Source organism: Lagopus leucura, unplaced genomic scaffold, assembly GCF_019238085.1.
Source record: "Lagopus leucura isolate 7727_CA_CO unplaced genomic scaffold, USGS_WTPT01 35380-0_obj-0_obj, whole genome shotgun sequence".
NCBI classification, from domain to species: domain Eukaryota; kingdom Metazoa; phylum Chordata; class Aves; order Galliformes; family Phasianidae; genus Lagopus; species Lagopus leucura.
Window position 1 is genome coordinate 34,794 of NW_024963227.1, and position 11,963 is coordinate 46,756.

The 11,963-nt window shown below is 51.2% G+C and overlaps 1 pseudogene; it reads left to right on the forward strand.

Moving 5' to 3' along the window:
- The first annotated feature begins 6,435 nt into the window (after positions 1 to 6,435).
- The window catches only part of LOC122191038, a 7,323-nt pseudogene continuing 1,795 nt past the window's right edge, over positions 6,436 to 11,963 (forward strand).

Sequence of the window (11,963 nt, forward strand, 5' to 3'; positions counted from 1 at the left end):
GAGAGGGCAGCTCCTCTTCCAGGAGCAGTTCCGCTCAGCTTACTGAATTACGGTACGCAGGAACACAAGCCTAACTTTAATGGCTCTGTAAGAGCAGCTGTCTGCCTAATAAACAGAAACCTGTGCATTCACAGGCACACGCACACCAGGTGAGGTTGAAATATCGACCATCGCTGTGCTTTACTCGGCAAACGGCACGAGAACCTGCCACGTGTCACACAGGCTGAGGCTGGTGAGCTGCTGGCACAGCTGCCCAGAGACGCTGTGCGCACCCCGTCTTGAGGGGTGTTCAGATCCAGGCTGGATGGCACCCTGCGCAACCTGACCTGGAGCCTGATCTCACTGTTGGCTGCAGCAGGGAGTTGGAACTGGGTGATCTGTGAGGCCCCGTGTGCTGAAAGGCAGCCACGTGGTCTCCCCAGAGCCTTCTGCTCTCTGGGCTCAACGAGCCCCAGTCTCTCAGCCTCTCTCCAAAAGAGACGTTCCTGATGCTGGCCTTTCAAGTCCCGTTGCTGATGTCCAAGTTTCGTGCCCATCGCGTGCTGACGCTGTTGTGCCAATCCATGGGCTCAACAGGGAGAACAAAGACACCAATGTCTTTGGGACAGGCTTATTTTATTGCCTATGACAACGTAACACGAGCAATAGTGTTTACTGGCAGCGTCTGTAGCCAGGAGAGAAGCTTAACAGACAAGGCAATAAGCGAGGCAGTGGGCCTACTCATGGCCACGTGAGCTCAGCGATGGAGAAAGGTGCATCACCACCTGCCCCAGCACTTTGCCATCAGCCAGACCCGCAGCCACTGGGGAGCCCTGTTTGCAATGAGGATCTGTGGGGACATGGATTTGGGATGGGAATGGGGTGGGGGATGGGGACGAGGTGTGGAGGGAGGGATACGAGATGGGTTTGAGATGGCTATGGGGTGGATGCGATGGATATGGGATGGGATAAAGGTGTGGGATAAGGATATGGGATGGCTATGAGATGAGGCTGTAGTGGTTATGGGGCCATAGGGGCTACTGGTGGGACATCTCCAGATCATCCTAGAGGCTCCTCAGAGCTCCTGGGCCCATCCTCGGAGTTTCCAGATCCTTCAAGGGATCCCCGGGAGCATCCTGGTGACCCCCTGGACATCAAGACCCCACTGGGACATCTCCAGACCCTTCAGGAAGAACCCAAGGATCCCCCTGGACCCACCTGGGAACACCCCCGCATGCCCCAAACCCCTCGAGGACATCTGCAGATTCTTCTGCATGACTCCAGGGGTGGATAGGGGAGGTTGCGGGAGGGAGAAAAGGGGCTAGCGAGGCTTCTAGAGGTGGAAAGAAAGTCTGGGGGTGGATAGGGGGTTGTGGGGAATCTACGGGGGGAAAGGTGTGAGTGGGGCTTCTGTGAGGTGGAAAGAGGGTCTGGAGGTGGAGAAAGGGTGGAAGAGGGAAACTGGGGGATTGTGGTGGGCTAGAAGCCCTGTGATGTGGAAAGGGGACCTGGGGGTGGAGAGGGGATTGTGAGGGGGAAAAGAGGAGAAAGAGGCTTCTGTGAGTGGAAAGGAGGGTCTGGGGGTGGAGGGGTACATTGTGGAGGGGAACATTGTGGAGGGCAACTTGAGGAGTTGAAAGGGGGAAAAGGGGTTTTTGTAGGGCAGAAAGGGCAGGTCTGGGAGTGGATGGAGGATTGTGAGGAGAAAAAAAAAAGGAGTGGGGTCTCTACAGGGAGGAAAGGGGGTCCAGGAGTGGTGAGGAGGTTGTGGGGGGCTTCTATGGGGTGGGAGTCTGGGGTAGACCTCAGGGGAGTATTTGGGGGGAGAAGAGGGGAGTGGGGTGCCTATGGGGTTGAAAAAGAGTTGGAGGGGTATTTAGTGGGTTGTGGAAGGGAAAGGGGTGAACAGAGCCTCTGCAAGGCAGAAAGCGCATCTGGGGCTGGAGGGAGGAAGGGGTGGGAGGAAAGAGCCAGGGGTTGTGGGGGGCTTCTATTGGGCAGAAAAGGAGTCCGGTTGGGGGGGAATGGAGGTCAAAATGGGGGAACTGACTCCAGGGGTCAGGGAGGAGCACACGGGGGGTACAGGGGACTCCAGAGATCAGAAAAAGGGGTCAGAAGGTGGGGGGAGCAAGGAGGACACGGGACCCTGGGGGCCAAAGAGAAGGTAATGGGGGGTGATGGGAGACTCTAAGGATCAGAATGGGGGAAATGGAGTGGGGGTAGCCGGGAGGAGGAGAGGGGATTCTGGTTGTCAGATAGAGGGGACTGAGAAAGTGGGGGGACTCTAGAGCACAGAATGGGGAGACTCGTGACGGGGTGGAGGGACATTAGAGATCAGAACGGGGGACAGGGGAGGGATCGGGAGGGCGGGGGGACAGATAGGTGGACCCTGGGGGTCAGAATGGGGGAGGCGCAGAGGGGAGGGCTGGAAGAGGACTACAGGGATCAGAACGGGGGAAACGGAAGGGGGAAAAAGGGGGAGGGAGGCGCAACCCCGGGGGTCACACAGAGGGACGGGGGGGGTTGTGGGCGATCCGTGGCAGGGGGAGGGGAGGAGGGCAGTGAAACGCACGGGGTGGGGGAGGCGGGGAGACGCAGGGCAGCCGCCCCCGCCGAGCGGAACCCCGAGCACCACAGTGACGTCACGAGGCCAACGCAGAGCGGCACGCGGCCCCTGCAGCACCTGAACCCCGGCCCCCGCCCCGGCGCCCCCCGAACAGCCACCTGCAGAAGCCGAGGCGGCTCTCGGAGGCCCGGCTGCTCAGCACGGCCGCCTCCTGCTCGGCTCGCGGGGCTGATGACGTCACTCAGCGGGGACGGCGCGGCGCCACAGCGACGGAGCAGCGAAGGCGCGCTGGAGCGCTGCCGCTAATGGCGACACCGCACGCATGCGCTGTCGCCGCGGGGATGGCTGTCGCCAGGGCACGCCTGCTTGAAGCAAGATGGAAAACGGCGCTCGGAGACTGCGGCTGCGGGGCAGCAGCTCAGCACAGCGCCGCCCGCGATCGGAGCCGAGCGAGAAGCGGAGGCGCTGGCCGGACTCCGTGCCGGGCTCGAACGCGAGTCGATCCGTGGGATCGCTGCCTCTCGGGGCCGCCCGGCTCAGCCAGGAGCCGCTCCCGGACACCGGGCGGGTCCCGCCGCTCGCGGTCAGCCGCCGCTTCTCGCAGCCTGGCGGCGCCTCGCCGCAACGACGGAGGACGGCTCGGTTCCGCCTCCGAGAACAGCTGGATTCCGACGGGGGACGGACGGGACCGGCGGCGGTGCCTTCCCCTGACCTCCCGGCGTCCCCGAGGCACGGGGCGGCGGAGCGCCGCTTTCTCCGCGCGGAGCCTCGCGGCTCCGCCATCCCGCCGGCCCCATCGCCATCGCGGCGGCCTCACGTCCGCAGCCGCCGTTGGCGGGGTGCCCGCTCTCGGCCCCGCCCCCTCGGCTCTCCCATTGGTCAGTCCGCCGAACGGGGCGGGCAGTCCGGGCGGGGTCCTTTGGGCTCGGTCATTTTGTCATCACCGCGCGCATCCCCGTGGCCCCGCCCGGCTGCCCGCGGCGATGCCTGTCGTCGTGCGCCCGCTCCGCTTCCGGGGCCCCGGCTGCGGCTGCGGGGACGTGGGGGACCTCAGCGAAGCCGAGCCCGCGCCGCCCCGGCCCCGCTCCGCTCCGCTCCGTGCTTCCTGGAGAGCGGCGAGCACGGGCTGGCGGCCGCCGGCAGGTGGGGGAGCGGGGCGTCCGGGCGGGCGGCGCGGCCCGGCGATGGCGCTGGGGAACTCGCTGGAGACGAGCGGCTCCGCGGGCGCCTTGATGTCGCGCTCCAGGCGGCGGTCGCGATGCCGGCCCGAGGCCGGCGCTGTGCGGAGCGGGACACTTCTACGTGCGTGCTGGAACTTTCCTGCTGGAAACAGCCCAGAGCAGCGCGGCACGATGGAGAGATGCGTGTGAACTCGCAGCCTGGTGTTACCTGAACAGTTTCCATGTAAGTCCCTGTTCAGTTTGTGCCTGCAGTGGTTGCAGTTGAGTGCTCTCGCTGTGCACGCACTGAACGCCTGCGTTCCAAAAACTAGCTGCTGTTTTTAAGGCTGTCTCCTCGCCAAATCTTACCCTTCTGTACTTGTTCAAAAGATTTCAAGTGGTGTGAAGAAAATCTCAGCTGTTTCACTTGTCAGCAGTGCAATGACTCTGAAGGGCTAACGAGTGTATTTCCTGTAGGCTGTTCCCTTCTCTGTAATGCAGCTGCATTAACTAACATTAAGGTTATTGATACGGGAGGGAGGGGAATGAGCTGGGTAGCTCTCACACACTTGTTGCATAGACAGCAGAGCTTGATCAAGCTGAATTCTGTGCTTTATGGAATACAATCAGTTTTCCTTTTGCACAAGTGCTTGTGCTCAGAACATCGCTTTGTCTTGTGCGCTCTTACAGCTGTTTGCAATTGTTCAGTTACTCACCTTGTGTCCTTTCCTGAAAAGAAACAAGCTTGTTTCCTAACTTGTAAGACTAAATGAAGAGATTTGCTTTTTATTGTCAAGAAGCTGTAGCAATTCTTTTCTTTCCTCGCCAGATTCCTAAACCAAAGTCAAAACTAATAAGAGGAGATGGTGCTGGGCAAGATGTGCTGGAAATGTTGGCCTGCGACCGAAAAAGCCAGTCTGGTAATGAAACTAGTAATTACAAATGTTCCGTAGTTCCGTTTTAATCTTATGAGCAGCTAATGTCAGAGTTAAAGGCTTGTTAAAGAGCACGCTTGGCGTCTTGGAACACGCCATAAAACGTTCTGCATTTTGGCTGCGTATGAATTGCAAGCAGTGGTTTGATCCTGACACGTACTGGGCTTTTTGTTTTTGTCTCCAGGACGTTAAGATAGAATTTGACTTTCAGTGTCTCCTAGTCTGCTGGTTTCTGCCTACTAATACACTATTTGTACGCACTGCTAGTCCCAAGTGTAAAAGAAAATAGTGCTCTTTTCCTGTCACTTCTGTTCCCTTCTTTGTTCCAACAGGTTTGCTGCTTTTTTTTCTTTCTTTTTTTCTTTCTTTCTTTCTTTTTTTTTTTATGGTAAAGCTGAGGCAGACATTTTCAGTCTTCACTATCCTATGGGCTGTAGATGAAAACAAAGAAAACGATGGGCATTGGGCTGAATTGTTCCTGAATAGATGAGACTGACAGCTACCTATTTTGAAGACAATTGCAGTGCCCTTATAATAAAAATTCACAGTAACTCTGGAGAACTGGATTTGAAAATGCCTTGGGACTGCTGTCAGCCCATATGCTAAAAGAGTGACTTAATTACAGGGAGAGTGTAAGTTAGAAATTTGCAAATATCATAAGGGGAAATCTTGCTTCCCAGCCTGAAGCAGCAGGAACAACCCACTGCATCAAACATTGTTGTCCTTGTTTGAGTGTTCTTATGTGACACCATGTTTTTCTAGGTCATGTGCTGCTGAACTGAAGCCACGGCAAGGAAGACTTCTTGAAAGAGATTGTGGAATCTTTTGCAAACAAAAGTGGTTTATTTACGTTGTTTGAAAGCCTCGTTGGGAGTGGAGCTTCTAAAGAGAGATCTTTTCTCGGCACAGATGATGGGGGAGATGTCAGTCCCCAGGCACCAGAGCAAGGAGAAGTTACTGAACACGATATTGGTGAGAGGTGCTGCTTAAACTCCGCATACACGTGACTCTGTATCAGAGGTTCTTCTCCAAGTGCTTCATTTGCAGCAACAGACCAGTGTCTGTCATAGCTGTTCATCGTTCCCCTAATGAGAGGGTGCTTTGCAAGAAGTTTCACCTTCAGCTGCAGCGGAGAGGCAGCGTCATCATGCCAGGTTCTGAAGAATTTCTCACATACTTCCTGCTTCCACACTGTTGTCTTCTGGTCTGTTCTGATTCATTTCCAGTTGAAGCTGCCTGTTGAGCTTTGTGTGCTTGTACGCTGGTAAGTGCTGACAGGAAGGCCCCTACTTATTTATGTGTAATCTATGAACACAGGTTAGAGGCATGAAAGTGAAATAATTCCAGCATGAGTTGTGAACTAATGAGGTCTTCCCATTTTTTAAGCTTAACCTGATGATGAAGTCTGGCTTTGAATTTGAGCGTAACAAGAGTAGAATGCTGGTGGCCTCCTACTTGGCTGTTAGTGGTCGGAAACATGTAGACTATTCAGGGTGCAAAGCAATGAGGCTTATGGCCCTTTCTCTTTGTATGTGTGTTATATTTGTGCATCTGTTTTATATATAAAATAGAGGTTTATGCTACTGCGGCCTGTCTGAAGAAGTTTGTTCATCATGTTTTTAAATACATAACGCACCATTTAAAAAACGGTTTGTGCTTCTTGCTCATAGGCCAAAGATTTTCCTTGTTAGAGAAGTGTGATGTTATCTCCATTCTGTGCTTTGTCAAAACCACTGACAAGTGCCAATGTACTTTGGTTGCGCCCTTCTGTGAAGTAGCTGTTGCTTCTGCAGGAGTTATTTGTGTAATGTGAACAGGTGCAGAAGTTACTTGAAGAAAGCAGCATCTTACTTGGAACTTCTTAGTTGCAGTTTGTTAGACAGAGGCGAGCAGGTGGGAGGAGGTTGGTGGGGAAGTGCTTTGATGGGAGAAACGTTCAGAGCTCGCTCCTCTAGCAGTGAAACCCAGCTCTGATCAGATGCAGGTCTTCCTAACTCGGACGCAGACCCTAGCTTCTCACAACCCTTGTTGTTGCACAGGTGCTGTTCGGATGCACAGCTGTAGTCTCCAGCACCTCGCGTGGCTTGGCTTGCAGTGGAATTCTGTGTCAGTGTTATTCCCACTGCGCAGATCGTTACAACAACTTTTTCACTCGCCCACGAGACATCGAGACTGGAAACAGATGCTCCTGAATCCGTTTTCCTGTTGGTCCCTGAAGTAAGCAAGCTTCCCAAGTTCTTAAATGCATTTAAATGCCGGGTTTTTGGTCCCTAATTCCTTCTGTTTGTTTGTTTTTACCAAAGCAGGATTTTTTACTCGGGATGGTGTTCACTAGCAACTTAGAACTGCAAGAGAAGTTCAGCACTCAGCGTGGCACACATCGACCTCCTTGCTTACCGTTGCTGCTGTGCAAACAGAACTGTACTGAGAAGCAAAGGTCCTGGTGGGATGCTGTGTGTACTCTCATGCAGAAAAAAACAACGTAGGAATTCTTCAGTTTGGAAATATTGGAAGCAACCTTCTAGAGGGCTTCTGAATAGATTGCCATGGGCTGCATAAAACCAGTTCCTTTTGTTTGAACGTTCAAGGCTTTTTGCTGCAGGGGTGTGAGATGGTGAAGAGCTTTGTAAAAACGGGCTTTACGTTTCTGATACTGCATTTGTAAAGAAGTACTGGCTTAGGACTAAAGCTGCTTGTTGTGTTCATCAAACAAATGACGTGTGAGCAGATGGAAAAGAGGGAATGCTAACTGAGGAATGTTTCTGTTGACATTCAGGCCAGGCTCGGCAGCCAAGGTGAAGCTTCTTGTACAGCATGGATTGTGTGAGCCCTGGAGAGACACGGCCTTCACCTGCCTTAATTATACACTGGGCAAGAAGCCTGCAAGCAACAGTAAGTTAAGATTGTCTGTAAATAAGTACCGTCTGTTTTTCTCTGATGCGCAAAGGTAACAGGCTAAATAAAATCAGATGAGAATGTAGTATTGAGAAGTGCTGCTGATTTTGGTGGCATGACTGGAGCAACCACCTTGCCTGACAAGTACTCTCTACCTCACGACTCTGAACAGCACAGGTAAAAGCAACGTTGTTTTCTCCCCGTGTTACTTTCTGTGACTATAGAGAGACCTTCTGAAATACGTCCCAAGTGTCAGAGAAAAGTTCTTGAAACTTCTCGAGAAAACAACTGCATCAGAGAAGAAAAAGTAAGAATGACATTTTATTGGAATTTTCTGTGACAGTTTGAATTTCTCTTCCTCAACGTTCATAGTTCACGCTCAGCCTGAACTCGTGTGTTAGCCTGAACTCGTGCGACCAGAAGGAATCTATTGGAAGAAGCGTCTGCTACTGGAAGGAAATTCTGCTTAGCTTGAAAACTATCAAAAAGCACAGAAGTATTCCTGAACCTGCTGATCCTCTCTTCAAGCATTTCCATGGTGTGGACATCCAGGTACTGATGGATATTCAAAGAGGAGAGTAAGAGGGGTTGTACGTCACGGGCTTGCATATGAATGGTTGTTTGGTTGGTGTTTTGTTTTGGTTGGCTTTGTGTGTTGATGGGTGGTGGTTGTCTTATTTTTTTGTCACTGTACTGCTAATGCTGAGATTTGGTAGTATCTTTCTGTTGAACTCCTCGGAGTTTTAAAACTCTGTGATTGGAGGACACTGAACTGCCTTAGTACCAGCTTTCTGAAAAGCTGCTTTCCTGTCATACAGGGAAACCAGGCATAGTCTTAACCTCCTCCTATCTGCCTACTTACTAGATGCTTACAGTCTTACACCGACTGTTCCAGGTGTCCACACTGTGTTGTGTGTGACTTGTCTGTGGCTTTGGTTGTAGGTCCTCCAGGTTGCAGCCTGTGAAGAAGAGGCACGTGTGGCTTTTGCAATGCTGGGTGCAGCTGAAGGCAAAACTGATGATGCTTTATTAGCCTTTGAAGCTGTTAACAATGCGGTTTCGTACTGGAACCTATGCACTGTAAGTTTGTAAATTGCATTACCTCAGAATGCTTTTCTGTCACTTGCATTCTGACCAATTCTTCCTGATCGATATGCTGTTACTTAGCTTTGTCAAAGAAAGGCAGAGGAGGTTGAGAGTGATGGTGTGCTACCAGAGGAACAAGAAGAACGCAAAGCCTGTCTTGTTGAAAGGCAGCACTGCCTGATGAAGATGATTGAGGAAAGCTCCTCTGACCCGTCAGTAGCTGCCCAAGTAAGTAAAAGAATTAATGCTTGTGTGAATGGTCCTCTTAGTTAATGTTAACAGATGTAGGGCTTTCCTGGGGGAAAACAACAACAAAAACACCCAGAGTTTCTGCAGAAAGCCGTGTGCACTGTTCAGCCGTAGATCAGGACGCAGTCTCTTGCTCTGAGGAAGAATTGCCCTCACGACTTGCGTTTCCAATCAATTTCTAGCTGCCGGTATCTGTTAGAGCTGTGACGGAAATGCTGAACGCAGTGATCCGGGAGCTTGGGGAGAACGGTGAGGAGGGAAGTCTTGCCTCCAGAAACATCTCACGAACTGCGCACGTGGAAGTGAAAGATGCAGTTCCATCACCCAAGAAGTTCTCTTCTCACCAACTAACACCTACCAGGTATATTAGCCGGTTACTCTTTTAGGGAAGTGTTCCTTTTGTGTAAGAAAATCCAAGTTCAGTAAGCTTTTTTTTTTTCCTTTGCTCAGACTCTCCTTCAGTGGGCAGAAGATCACAAGTCCTTACTTCAAAAGCTGTGTCAGCAAGTGGAAGCTTTAAAGGTAAACAGCTTTTGTCATTATACTGGATGCAGAACAGTTGATCTTTTTGTTCTGGTGAGTACTTTGTGACCCAAGCACTGAACTAAGCTTCACTTGCCAGGCTGCCTCTTAACTCAGTGAAGAGAACTGCTATAAACATCCGCTTAAATTCAGGGCAAGAGTGAAACTTTGTTGCCTACAAACTGTAATTTGGTACTCAGATATAGGAAGTAATCCTGAGGATTGTGTGTGCAGAAAGTTGTGCTTTCTTCAGCTTAGCTGTTGTCATCTTGGCTCTGGGTTTATTTCTAGCTTCAGGGAACAGTCTCGGTTTTGTAAAGCATGGGCAGATCGTGGATTATTTCAGCAGTTAACTCTTCTTTTTTTTTGTCTCAGATCTTGAACGTGCTTTTAAATAGCAAAGGAGCGTAGGGATCATTCCTTGGGTTTTCCCCACATACCTGTGTTTCATACGTTTCCATTCTCTTAATTGAAACCCTGTCTTTAACAGAATGAAACACGGGAAATGAAACGTAACAGTTGCAGTGTAAGCGTGCCATCTCATCGCTGGCCTGCTGAAAGCTGTGGAGCAGATCCTGTGTCAGATGCTTATGGGAGAGCACAACATGTTCGTGAAGCTCCTTGGAAGGGTAAGTTGATGCTGAATTTTTAATTGACCGCGTAGCTAAACAGAGTGAGACTTCTTAAAACCTTTCTGCAGTGTTCTGAGATGAATGAGTAAAACTGGTCCCTGGGGAAAGTTCATTCAAGTCAGAAATGAAAACTGGATGCAAACTCTCTTCTTGGTGTTCCTTTTCAGTTGCTACCTCTGGCCCGTCTGTTTGCAGTAGCCAGTCACCTGCTGTGACTCGCAGTGTCTTTGAAGAACTGCTGCAACCAATGTACCACCAACAGAGGTGAGGACAAACGAATCTGCTCAAGCCATTTCTACTGCTTTGTTGAAAACAGCTGGTTGTGATTCTGTGTGCAGCTGGGTATAACTGCGGTTCCCTAGAGAGCATTTACTGCACTTGAGGTCTGCTGGAGACAGGCAGAAAGTTCCATTATCAGCTGATCTTTGGGATGTGGGGTTTGGGAGAAACAGCCAGCAAAAGATGTTTTTAACGTGCTGGCACATGTCCTCTGCTCGTTGTCTGCGATGTTCTTTTCCCCACAGTAGTATGGGGACTTGCTGGTTTTGACTTTTTTGATACTAAAGGAAATGAGTCAGTTCACTTACGCTTCGCTCCAGTCTGTGTGTTCAGATACCATCCAAGTTTTGAACGTATGATTTCAGTTTAAACTGGTGAGAGTTGAGATCTAATTTTAAGGTGCACCTTGCTATGAGGAGTGCACGTTGCATGGGCTTCAGCCCCCTGATCCCTTTTTCTCCTTTTGCACGAGGAAGTAACGGTGTGTTTTTCTTTAGGCGCCTGTCTGTGGCATGAACGGAGCTGCACCTCAGCACGTAGACGTGCTCAGCAACAAGCGATCCACGCGCCGCCCCTGCACAGCACTTGTGCTGGTGTGTTTCCTCAAGGCACCTGTGGTGCACCTGTGTGTTTTGATGCTCCGTCTGCTGGAATCCTTTCTCCTCGTGGAGGTGATGATCGCTACAACTACGGCCTGCCCCAGGCGAGCGCAAATCCACCTCTGCCTGAACCAGGCTGTTTTACAAAACCTGCGTTTGCACCCACAGGTTTAAAACCTGCAGAGTCCTGTGTCAGTGCCGCACAGGACAAATTAGGATCCGCCTTTGCGAAAAAGGAAGGGCAGTGGGACTGTAACATCTCTTCAGTGAGAAATGAACCCACTGCCCCAAAATGTGTTGCCCTGCAGAACGCAAACAAAACTCGTTCAGCAGTATCTCTTCAAGAACTTTCCTTTAAACTCGATGGGAAAACCCCAGCGTGTACCTCTCAGAATCTGGCAGATGCTGAAGCGAAGCCTGCAGAGGGAAGATGTAACTTCTCAGTGTGGATGCCTCCAGGTGGATTTAAATTTGGCATAGAGGAGTGCAATACAAATTGCGCTAAGAAAGATGATCCACCCAAGGAGCGTACAGCAGACTTGACAAACATGGATGGAAAAGACAAAAATGAACTGCCCTCAGGTGGTGGAGTTACACTCCAATCTCAAGAAACAGCAAACAGGGACAAGAGTGAGCACACCTGTGAGAAAGGCACGTGGATAACACCTCATGTTTCTGGTACGAACGCAGCCAAAGCATCTCCTTGTGGTGCAAACTCTGTAGCTGTGCTGGAGGAAGCTACCAGGGAACAAAGTGACCTCAGCCATGGTAGTGATGGTTCTGATGCTGCTGTAGAGGCCTCAGAGGCTTTAAGCACCTCTGAAACGCCACGAAAAACCGTGGTTTCTGCTCCAAAGTTTGTATTTAGGTCTGAATCTGTCAAGAGCGTTTTCAGTAACGAAAAGACATTCCCATCTGGCAATACCTCGGCCATCGGTTCCCTCTTTGGATTCGCCTTTAATCCTCCAGGAAAGAGCGCTGATGGAATTTCAACATCTCAGAAAGCAGAGCAGGAAAAACCGGGAGTGGCTGAAGCACCCAAAAGCTGCAGTGCAGCTCAG